A 10192-nucleotide genomic window follows, 5' to 3' on the forward strand; every position below is an offset into this window, starting at 1 on the left:
TGTCATTCATGTGATTGACAGAATGCTTGCATACTTGAAAAGTCCCGAAAAATTATCAAAAGTTGGTAGTGTACCTAGTGGTGCAATTAAGTTGAATTAAGCCTCGAACTAGTCCAAATAGAGATTTTAATATGAAATTAAAAATTTTAAAACTCCAGAATGACTTAAAATGGTGATTCGGAGTTCGAGGACCGATTTGGAGTCAAATTGAAATTTTCATGACTTAGGGGTAAAATGGTCATTTTGCCACTCGAGGTTAAGATATGAGTGTTGGATGAAATTTTTGACTAAGATTGATCATTTGGAGTATAATTTGAGTTTGAGAACTGAAGAATTTTAATTTTGACATTTTTCGAGCATAGGGGTAAAATAGTCATTTTGCCACCCCAAGGGCAAAATTGTAATTTTACACCACCCAACACTTGTCCAGCACATGAATTTTACCCAATATTATTATGGATAATTGAAAGATTTTATGTGGTGGAGAAAGAAAGCTTAATAGTTAAGAATTTAAAAATGGACCAATGGTAAGGTGACAAGTGTCAAGCTTTTATTTCTTTATTATTTTCCTTATAATTAGCACAAAATCTGCCCATTTCTCTTCATATGGCCGGCCAAACCAAGAACAAAGGAAGAAAAGAAAGAACAAAAACCCTAGAGCAAAAATTCAAGAGAAAATTGGTGGATTTTAAGTAATCAAGCAATCAAAGGTAAAATTTCTTGATTTTGACTTGTGATCTACCTTTCCCATACATTTTTTTGCATTTTCCATGGTTGAATCACATGATTGCATGATGAATCCCTTGCTGGCCGAACACTTAGAGGGAGGTTTTGATGCTTGATTTGGTTAGATTTCAATGTATTTTAGTGTTTTAAGTTGATTGGTGATGTGTAGCATGAAAATCAAGCAAGAAAAATTCATGTTCTCCCATCACCCATCACCCATCATTGGCCTAATTTTCCATGTAAAGTGTGGATGGTGGATTTGATTTTATTTCAAGTGAATTGGTTAAGAAATGATGAATTATGGTGAGAAAATCAAGTAGGAAAAATCATAGTGTTGATGCACCCACCATGGCCGAAATTCCCAAGAGAAAATGTGAAGATGATTTTGCTAAATTTTATGCTATTTGACTTGTGTTTGATGGTTTGGAGAATTGGAAGAAACATGGAGTTAATTGGAGTTGAATTGGACATATTGGCTAATTAATCGAGTGATAGATCAAATTAGGCCAATACCGTTTTATTTAGGTACACAATTGAATTTGTGTAGAACATCGTGTTTAGACGATAATCCGAACAATTTGCATTCCATTTCATGCATCCATATAGTTTTATAATGGTTTAGCACCAATGTGGTAAATTACTTGATTGTGCATTATGTCTAGGTAGTGAGTACTCCGATATAGGCAAAGAAATTGTACCCGAGGATCGATAGTCGAAGTACTCTAAAAATTCGACTCCCGAAATAGTGAGTAACCTTATCATCATTTTAATTATCTAAAGTGGTCTTTTTATTCGATTTTGTGAATTTTATGGAAAATGAGTTTAAATGGTTAATTTTTCAGGTTTTATAAACAAAATGTGTTTTAATGAAATGATTTTATAAATTGTTTTGAAATTGAATGATGGCTTTGAAAATAGAGTAATTGGAGACCATTTGATGTATTGTGAAATTATGGTTCTAATTGATTGGCTTATGGCAATATTGGCATGAATGGCTGAATTGGTAAATGTGTTGAAAATGTATGAACTGTTGATTTGCCTTGAGAGGCTGTAAAATAAAATAATTACCATGTCATGCTATTGCAAATTTTATTGTATGATGGGTTTAGCTTGCTGCAGTGGGCGAGTTTTGTGGACCAGCCTATTAGAGGGGCACGAAATCCGATTATATACGTACCTCGGTCAGAGAGGCGCGTAGGGTATCTCCTGAGGTATGGTTAGATTTCACGTCACGCCGAACCACCTCGTGATGATGAACTCTGCTAACGCCAACGAACGACTGTCTTTTTCAAACTAAAAATATGTTTACGTGTATACGAAATTTTTAAGAGCCTTGGCAGACTCGGTTAAATGCCTCGGCCAAGATATTCTCGAGAATGATTTTGGCAGGAGCCAAGCTTTTAAGATACTCATAAGCCATGTTGATTATTTAAATGAAATGAATATTTATGTTATGAAATAAATATTGAGATGGAATATTTTAATCGTCTCCATTTACTCGACTTTAGATATTTTGGATGATGTTTATTTACTCACTGGGATTATATAATCTCACCACCCTCCTTTCCACCCATTTCAGGCTCAGAATAGGCTGTAGATAGCTGATTTCATCGAGGCTACCATTGGATTTGCATCCTCCAAACTGTAGGTTCACAGTCTTCCTTACTTTTGGTTATTCGGGGGCCCACTAGTTATTGTAAATTAAATTAAATACTATGGCTTACTGTATTATAGTATGTATGAATTTATTTTGCTTTTACGTTGCAAAAATTATTTACGTATAACTCTAAAAATATTGTTTTATAAGAAAATAGAATATTTTATTGAATATTTTTTTATTTTTGTTATTATATCCAAATAATCATAATTTCATTTTAAATGAAGGTTTTAGACCTTTAAACTTATTTTTGATTATAAATTATGTGTATTGTACTCGCATACTACATTTTTAGCTAGTTTCAAAATTTTTAAGGAAAAATGACCAAAATGCCCCTGTGAGAAAAAAATTATTTTTTTATTGTTTTAAGTTGGAAATAGCTTAAATCCTTTTAGAACATGATATTTGGTAACAGTTACTCACAAGGAAAATGAGAAACTGTTATTAAAGCCTTGCGGGGTTTCGATTGGCATTCTGAGTAATGAGTGTCTATCGAGACACCGCGACGGTTGTCACTGGCTTGAGGGGAGTGCCGAGTCGTGACATCATATGTCTCTATTCCAAATTCCTGTTGGCATTAAAAAATTGTTAGATAAAACTCAGAGGTGATTCTTATGGAGTAGTTTTCTGGAGAGAAAAGGGATCTAATTCATTAATTGAGGGTTAGGTTACCAATACAAAGATAATGGGGGTCTATTTTTGGTAGATCTTCAGGTTAAGAATGAAGTCCTATTAACTAAATGGATTTGGAGATATGAAAATGAAATGGATACCTTGTGGAGAAGGATCATTGCGAAAAAAAAAAGTGGGAACCCGTTAACCTTGATGCTAATGACAGAAAATAATAGAGAGCGTTCTTTGCCCTGGAATAATATAATGAAACCCCTTAACCCAAACAATCAATTCAAAAAGGTGATGACCAAAGATTTTGGAGTCTTAGTTGGGGAGAAAACTAGGTTATCCCTGTGAGAGGATGAACAAGTTATTGGGATAGTGCTTAAGAGGGATTTCCTTAAGATATTCACCTTAGCTAGTTATAGAAGTGGGGTGGTCAAAGAGTTTGGTTCATGAGATAATAGTTTTGGAAGTGGAAGATTGAGTTGAGGAGCGAGTTGCTTAATTAAGAAAGGAAGGAAAAAGAAGATGTTGTCACGAGCCAAATCTTGGGCCATGACCGACACAAAGGCCAATGTAGGTAAGGCCCATTAGACCCAATCAAACCTTGTGAACTTAGACAATATTAACACAACTGATATCACATATAGTCATATAATGAGAATACATTTCAAACACACACACACACACACACACACACACAAACTTATACATGTATAACATTCACATGTCTCACATTGACATTTCAATGTGCATATTTTATGCTTAATCCATTTCAAGACATGTATAGCCATATCACATGTACATATACCATACGCCAAACCCATGGATTTAACATAATATATACCAACACAACATACACAAAAGAATATAAGTTGACACGGACAATGCTGTGTGACTTGAGGATATCTAGAAGCATCCAAATAAGCCTTTAGCCCTTCCAAGAACAATAATCCAAGCTATTCTTTATCTCAAAACACAACAAGAATTTAAAAAGGTGAGTATAAAACTAAGTGAGTAGATATAGGAAGGGGAACAAGCTAACGTGTGAGTGTTTGATGTAAAACACCTTTACATTGTTAAACATGCAAGACTAAATACATATTAAGCCATTAAGATGAAATTACGTGGGTAAAAATTTGTTTGGATAATTAACATTGAAGTCTAGGCATAGGCATGTGAAAAGCATTTAAAAACCAAGTATTTTTCAAAAACAGGTTATAAGGATTGAAATTTGCTATTTAGAGAGCTTTTGCTCTCATTATGTCTTCAAAGGATTGATCATTTTTGTTTAGAATGCTTTTGAACTTTTTTGGCTTCCAACGATTAATCTTTTCCCTTGAGGGATTGACCCTCCTTCAAATTTCTAGGTTTTTGGGTCAAATAAAAAAGAATGGACACCCATCATCCAAGTTACTCAAACCTTGATGCAATTGAAGTAATATATACATTTCCACACTTAAATTTCCAAATCATTTCACAAATCAAACAACACAATCATTTCAAATCTTTCCATTATCATTAAACATAGCCATTTCAAGTCTTTTTATAATCAAACAACATAACCTTTTTCTAGTTTCAAAACCAAACTTTAAAACATTATTTCTCATAGACCATGTTCAAGAAATACATCATAACAAACAATGGTAGACATGTGACTTTATCTTTCACACATGGCTACCCATAATCCATAACATCACCAACAGGACCAACGTGTGTCCTCTTCTTTACAAACATGGACATGGTTGCTTACCACCAATTAGTTCGTTGCATATAATCATCGACAATATCATGATAGACATGCGCCCTTTCACTCACACATGGCTACCTTCCATCATCAATACTGTGATAGACATGTGCCCTTTTACTCACACATGGTTGTCTGCAATCAATACTATGACAAACATGTGCCCTTCTACCTACACATGGCTATCCATAATCATCGTTATCAATCAAACATCATTTCAAACATGCAACATTTATACAACATCAATAATGAGCACTCTTTTTCCACATTTCTATCATGAGCAACACATTCCCTAAAATTACCAACACATTCTCACAATCATTATTTTCATAAATCAAGCCTTCACACAAACAACATGTTTAATTCAACCTTTCCATAATTCACCAAATTACTTAACCAAGATTTCAATTGAACAAAAAACATAAAGATGCTTATTCCCATGCAATTTGAAATACTAGATAGTATATTTATATTGAATGGCAAAGATTAAATTAATAATGGAGATACAAATCAAGTAAATTCCACAACTTTAGTGTATATTATAAATGTTTAAAGCATAGGATTGAAATTTCATAAAGTCTCATAAATCACATACTTAGACAAAACTTTTCATTTAATGATTGGTATTTAAACATACATGCTTATAATATCAAAATACATTTAAAAACACATATCTACTCACAACTTAAGAGTCTCTCTTCTTTTACCACTTTCAATTTGCCAAGACTTCATTTTATATCTAGTCTTAAAGCTTTAGTGCTTGTTTGGCCTGGCTTTTTTTCAGCTTATCTACCTTTTATAAGCAAAAGCCAGGCCAAACATAAATTTTGAAAAGCTCTAAAAAAAAAGTAGCATATTTTTAAAGAATTAAATTTTTAAAAAAAGAGCTTCAGGAAAAGCTCCTGTGAAGAGCTTTTTCTTCTCTTCTTTTAAAAATACAAGATAATTTTTATTTTTGTTTCAAAAATATCCTCATATATTAAAAATAATTATAATATTATCCTCTAAAAAAAAGAAATATCTTTTATGATAATTTTAATTAAAATTATAACTTATAAAAAGAAATTTACCAAACAACTTTAACTTAATTTTAAAAGCTATTATTTTTCATAAGAGCTTCATAATAGCTTTTAAACTAGAAAAAACCAAGCCAAACAGGCTCTTAATAGATACTATAATGGCCAATAGTCATCATTAAACTAATTTCACCCATAAAATAAACCCTAACTAATTCCCATCCTAATCCTAGATTTAGTTTATAAATCCATTCCAAAATGTAAACCCATACATTTAATGACCCAAATTTCATATTTCTGTAGCTTGGTGAGCTTGGAGATGGAAAATCAAACTGAAACCCTAACAGTTAAAAGAACAAAAAGTTGGAAATTATAGAAACCACTTTAAAATTGAAACCCGTGATTGGGAAACCAAAAGTTTGAAATTTCTTACCTTAATGAAGCTTAAAGTTTGAAGGATTGAAGCTTTAGATTTTGTGTTAGCTGAAGGAGAAGAAGATACAAGAAAACCCCTTGGAAGTTCAGTCAAAATGTAATAAGGAAATGGTAGAAACTTTCAGCCACAATGTTGTAGAAAGAAAAGAGAAAAATGCAAAAGGAAGAGAGATAAAGGAGATTCGACCATGAGAGGAGAAAGGATGAAATTAGATTCTAGAGAAAACCTTGGGTGGCCAACCATAAAGAAAGAAAGAAGAAACAATAAAGTTTCCCTTGGAAGCTTGGACTACAAATTCTATTAAAACTTGAAAGGGCCACAATTGTTGATAACTTTCAACATATGGTTATTTAATGAAGGTCTCAAAAAGGGGATTATTCTGTTAAATCATTTTGCAAAGAGATGGTCAGAGTTAAAGGGTTTCAAAATAAAAGCCAAAAATTGCTTTGGGTAAGATATGCTCCTATAAAGGTTGAGGTATTTTATTGGAAATGGATGAGGAGGGAAGTGCTAGTGAAGGAAGAACTTGTGAAGAGGGGATTATTGAGCGCAAAGTTGGTGATATGTGGAATTGGCGGATCACTTGTTTTTAAAATGTAGTGAGATGTGGAAGATTTGGTTAAGATAGGTTGAATCATGGGTAACGGTATGCCTCCCTTAATGGCAAGGTGAAGAAATTCTTTTTAATGTGGAATGACTTTATCCAAGTACGAGAAAATGAGATTTGGAGAATTACTTTTTATGCCATATTATAATCAATATGGTATTTTAGGAATGATATGGTGTTTAATAATAAGATATGCGATAAAAGCACAATTGGTGGACACCATTAAATGGAGATTGGCGCAATGGGCAAAAGCAAGATGGGTCTAGGGATTGTAAAGATATAGATGATATACTAAGGTTCCCTACATTGATTAGGTTTTTGGAAAAAAAAATAGGGAGTAATGGAGAAGATAAATTGAGTTCCATCAGAAAGAGGTGAGTTGAAATTTAACATTGACAAAGTAGTAATAGGGAATTCAAGAGAAGCATAGATAGAAGGAGTGTTGAGAGACAAGTTCTAGGAGGAATTGATTATGTTCTCTAAAGGTATTGGGATGGCTGATGCCAATATAGAAAAAATGATGGTAGTCAAGGAGGTTTCCTTTTGTTTGGGGCCTCAAGGTGTGTAAATTCACACAAGTTGGTGGTGGAAAGCTACTCAGCCAACGCGGTTCAATGGATGATGGATCTTAAAAGCTCATCATGGAGATTGTGAGGAACTATATCCTAGATAAAGGAGTTTAAGAAAACAGTGAAGGAATGGAGCATCATCTAAACGTTAAGGGAAGCTAATGGAAGAATAGATGAGTTGGCAAAAGTAAAAGTTAGAAGAGAAAAAAGTCTTCTTTTGATCAATGGCTAATAAAGTTGATGGCCTTTTAGGGATAGATCTGGTTTTTCTATTTTAAGATAGTTAGGTTTGATCGGCTTGCTTTGTTGGGATTTTCTGATATACCTCTTTACTAAGTTGTGGTTGAGTTTTGATTTGTGTAGGTTTATAGAGGTAAAAGTACGTGGGGTAAGGAGGTGTGGAGCATTTGTAAATTTCTTAAGGGCGTAAAGGTTTAAAATTTTAATTTGGTTAGGCAAGTGAAAAAAGGAAAAAGGAGAGAGAGTGGAAAAAATTAAAAAAAAAAGAGAAAAAGAAAGAAAAAAATGAGGAAATAAGAAAAAGGAAAAGCAATAGTTTAGGGGCTATACTTCAGTTAAATTAGGAAAATGTGATGTTAGGTGAGAAACAAAGAGCTAGTCGTAACATTAAAAAATTAAAAAGAAGGAATAAAGAAAATGAAAGACTAAGAAGGGAGAAAAATGAGAGATACGTGAGAGGTATGAAGAGTTAATAGAGAGCCTAGGGTGCAAGAAAGATGATGTAAGAAGCAAGAACATGTAAAAATAAAAAGATGAGGGAGGAAAAGGAATAGTAAGGGAAGGAAAAGAGCAATAGAGGCAGTCTTTATGGGGGGTGGGGAGTGGAAACGGGGACTAAGTGTTTGATCAAGGGTGGGGAGGGGATGAAGGGGCTAAATGTATGATTAAGGGAGACAGATAAAGGTAGTGACTACCATAAAGGGGTTTGGTGATAAAGAAAGGATTTATCTCCAAGTGGAATATAGAAAGGGAGTTCGTAAGGGGCATTAGGGGTAGGATGGTTATAAAGTTGTGTGAGTGGGCTAAGGTCTTGGTTTCTTCCAAGAGTAGGAGATTGGAAGGATTGCTAATAAGGTATGTGGTGGAGCATTCGGGTTTTTTAATGGAAAGGAAGGAGTTGAGAGGGAAGGTAATGTGATTACCACATGAAGGTAATGGGAGAGAGCTTTAAAAATGAATAAGGACATGTCTTTGACACATAAGGTATATCTCAAGATGTGTAAGGTGAACATATAGGTTTATTTAATAAACCATAAAGTGTTTCTCTTGCAAACTTGGGTTGTATAAAGTAAAGAACAAAATGACTAACAATTGAAAACAATAACATGAGATAGATCATTAAGTAAGTGTTGTTATTCATTACTACACTACCAAATTAACTTCATGTCAATAAGATTGGGAGGTATATGTTATTATAGTTTGTGTCATATCTTGATAGATGTAGTTGTTGTTATTTTCCAATATCATATATTTTATTGAAGAAAAGGATCTTTTGGACTGTCTCAACACTAGTTTGTTTTAAATTGAGCTTATAGAGTTTTAAGTTGTCTTAGCTTATGAGTTATTTTTTTAAAAAAAATGTGTTTTAAAAATCTGAATTTAAATAATTAAGTCCAAGTGGGAGCTTGTTAGGTTGGTTGAAATAATAAGGTGTGGATTTATATTATTTAAATTTATTTTGCCATTTTATCAAAAATCGGCTAAACTTGTTTGATTTTGATAAAGCAGCAATATTATATATAGTCCATAATATGATCTAAAAAAGTGAGCTAGGCATCAATATTAAATGTGGACTTAAGAGTATACACATGTGTAGGAAACCCTAAATCCTCTGATGGATGAGACTAGAGATTCATTATTTAAAAGTATAACTAGGTCTCCTCTCTTTTTATATAGAACATTAAGAATCTCACCTATTAAAGATTTATTAGAAAAAGAGGACGAAGTTCTAAGTGCATTGAATCTCAGTTATTAATATAATTAGTATTGTTTTCGTTATCAAATCATGTATTAAGAATCAAGTACATTTTTGTGTTATAAATTCTCACTATTGTAGATCTTGAATTAATATAAATTAATTATACAAAAAATTTATTAATCTATTCACACTATAAAAACCTTTTGATACTTCAATCCACATCTTCTCATTTTCTCTTCTCTAATCTTTTCAAATTAGAAGAATCAAGTTTATTAGTATGGTTTGAAAAATTACTCACTTCTTATCCCATTATCTTTGCTATTCCAAACGTGATAATTTTATCTTTTCTTTTTCACTTACCTCTTTCGCATCATCCCAATCATCCCATTATTGTATTGTATGTACCAAGCAAATCCAAATAAATTTCCAAGTTTGTAATATATCAGCACAATAAAAGCACTTGCCTATATCCCAAAAAGATAATACTTCTTCTATTCAAAATTAAGTGTCCACCTTCTTCTTTTTAGTCCATACCAAAACTTTAATCCATTTTCTTTTCTCGAATACTTACATTTCTTACTATTACTATGTTTCATGTTAATTTTTAATAATTTTTTTCACTTTTTGACATTAAAAACTATAGTTTATCAAGGTTATAATTTTTTAGAAAAATATTAAAAACACTAGAATCAAACATTTTTCTTATTTTTTGTATTTAGTCAAAATTGGAAATTTAATTTGGAACAAAAAGAATAATGAAAGCACTAGCAATAGTACAATCAAAGGAATTGAAGCAGCAAGGCTAAACAAGCATATGATTAAAGTATAGAAGCATTTCTAGGTCCTATACAAGGAATAAAAGGTTTGGCCAGATCCTATA

The 10192-nt window shown here is 32.5% G+C and overlaps 1 long non-coding RNA gene across 2 annotated transcripts; it reads left to right on the forward strand.

Moving 5' to 3' along the window:
* LOC108662937 lies at window positions 669-2086 on the forward strand. Of its 2 annotated transcripts, none has more exons than XR_001928818.1 (3): window positions 669-710; window positions 1389-1471; window positions 1836-2086. It is a non-coding gene; the product is annotated as an uncharacterized LOC108662937 (long non-coding RNA). The 2 variants fall into 2 exon arrangements; XR_001928817.1 differs by having other exon boundaries at window positions 1846-2086.

Source organism: Theobroma cacao, chromosome 7, assembly GCF_000208745.1.
Source record: "Theobroma cacao cultivar B97-61/B2 chromosome 7, Criollo_cocoa_genome_V2, whole genome shotgun sequence".
NCBI classification, from domain to species: Eukaryota; Viridiplantae; Streptophyta; class Magnoliopsida; order Malvales; family Malvaceae; genus Theobroma; species Theobroma cacao.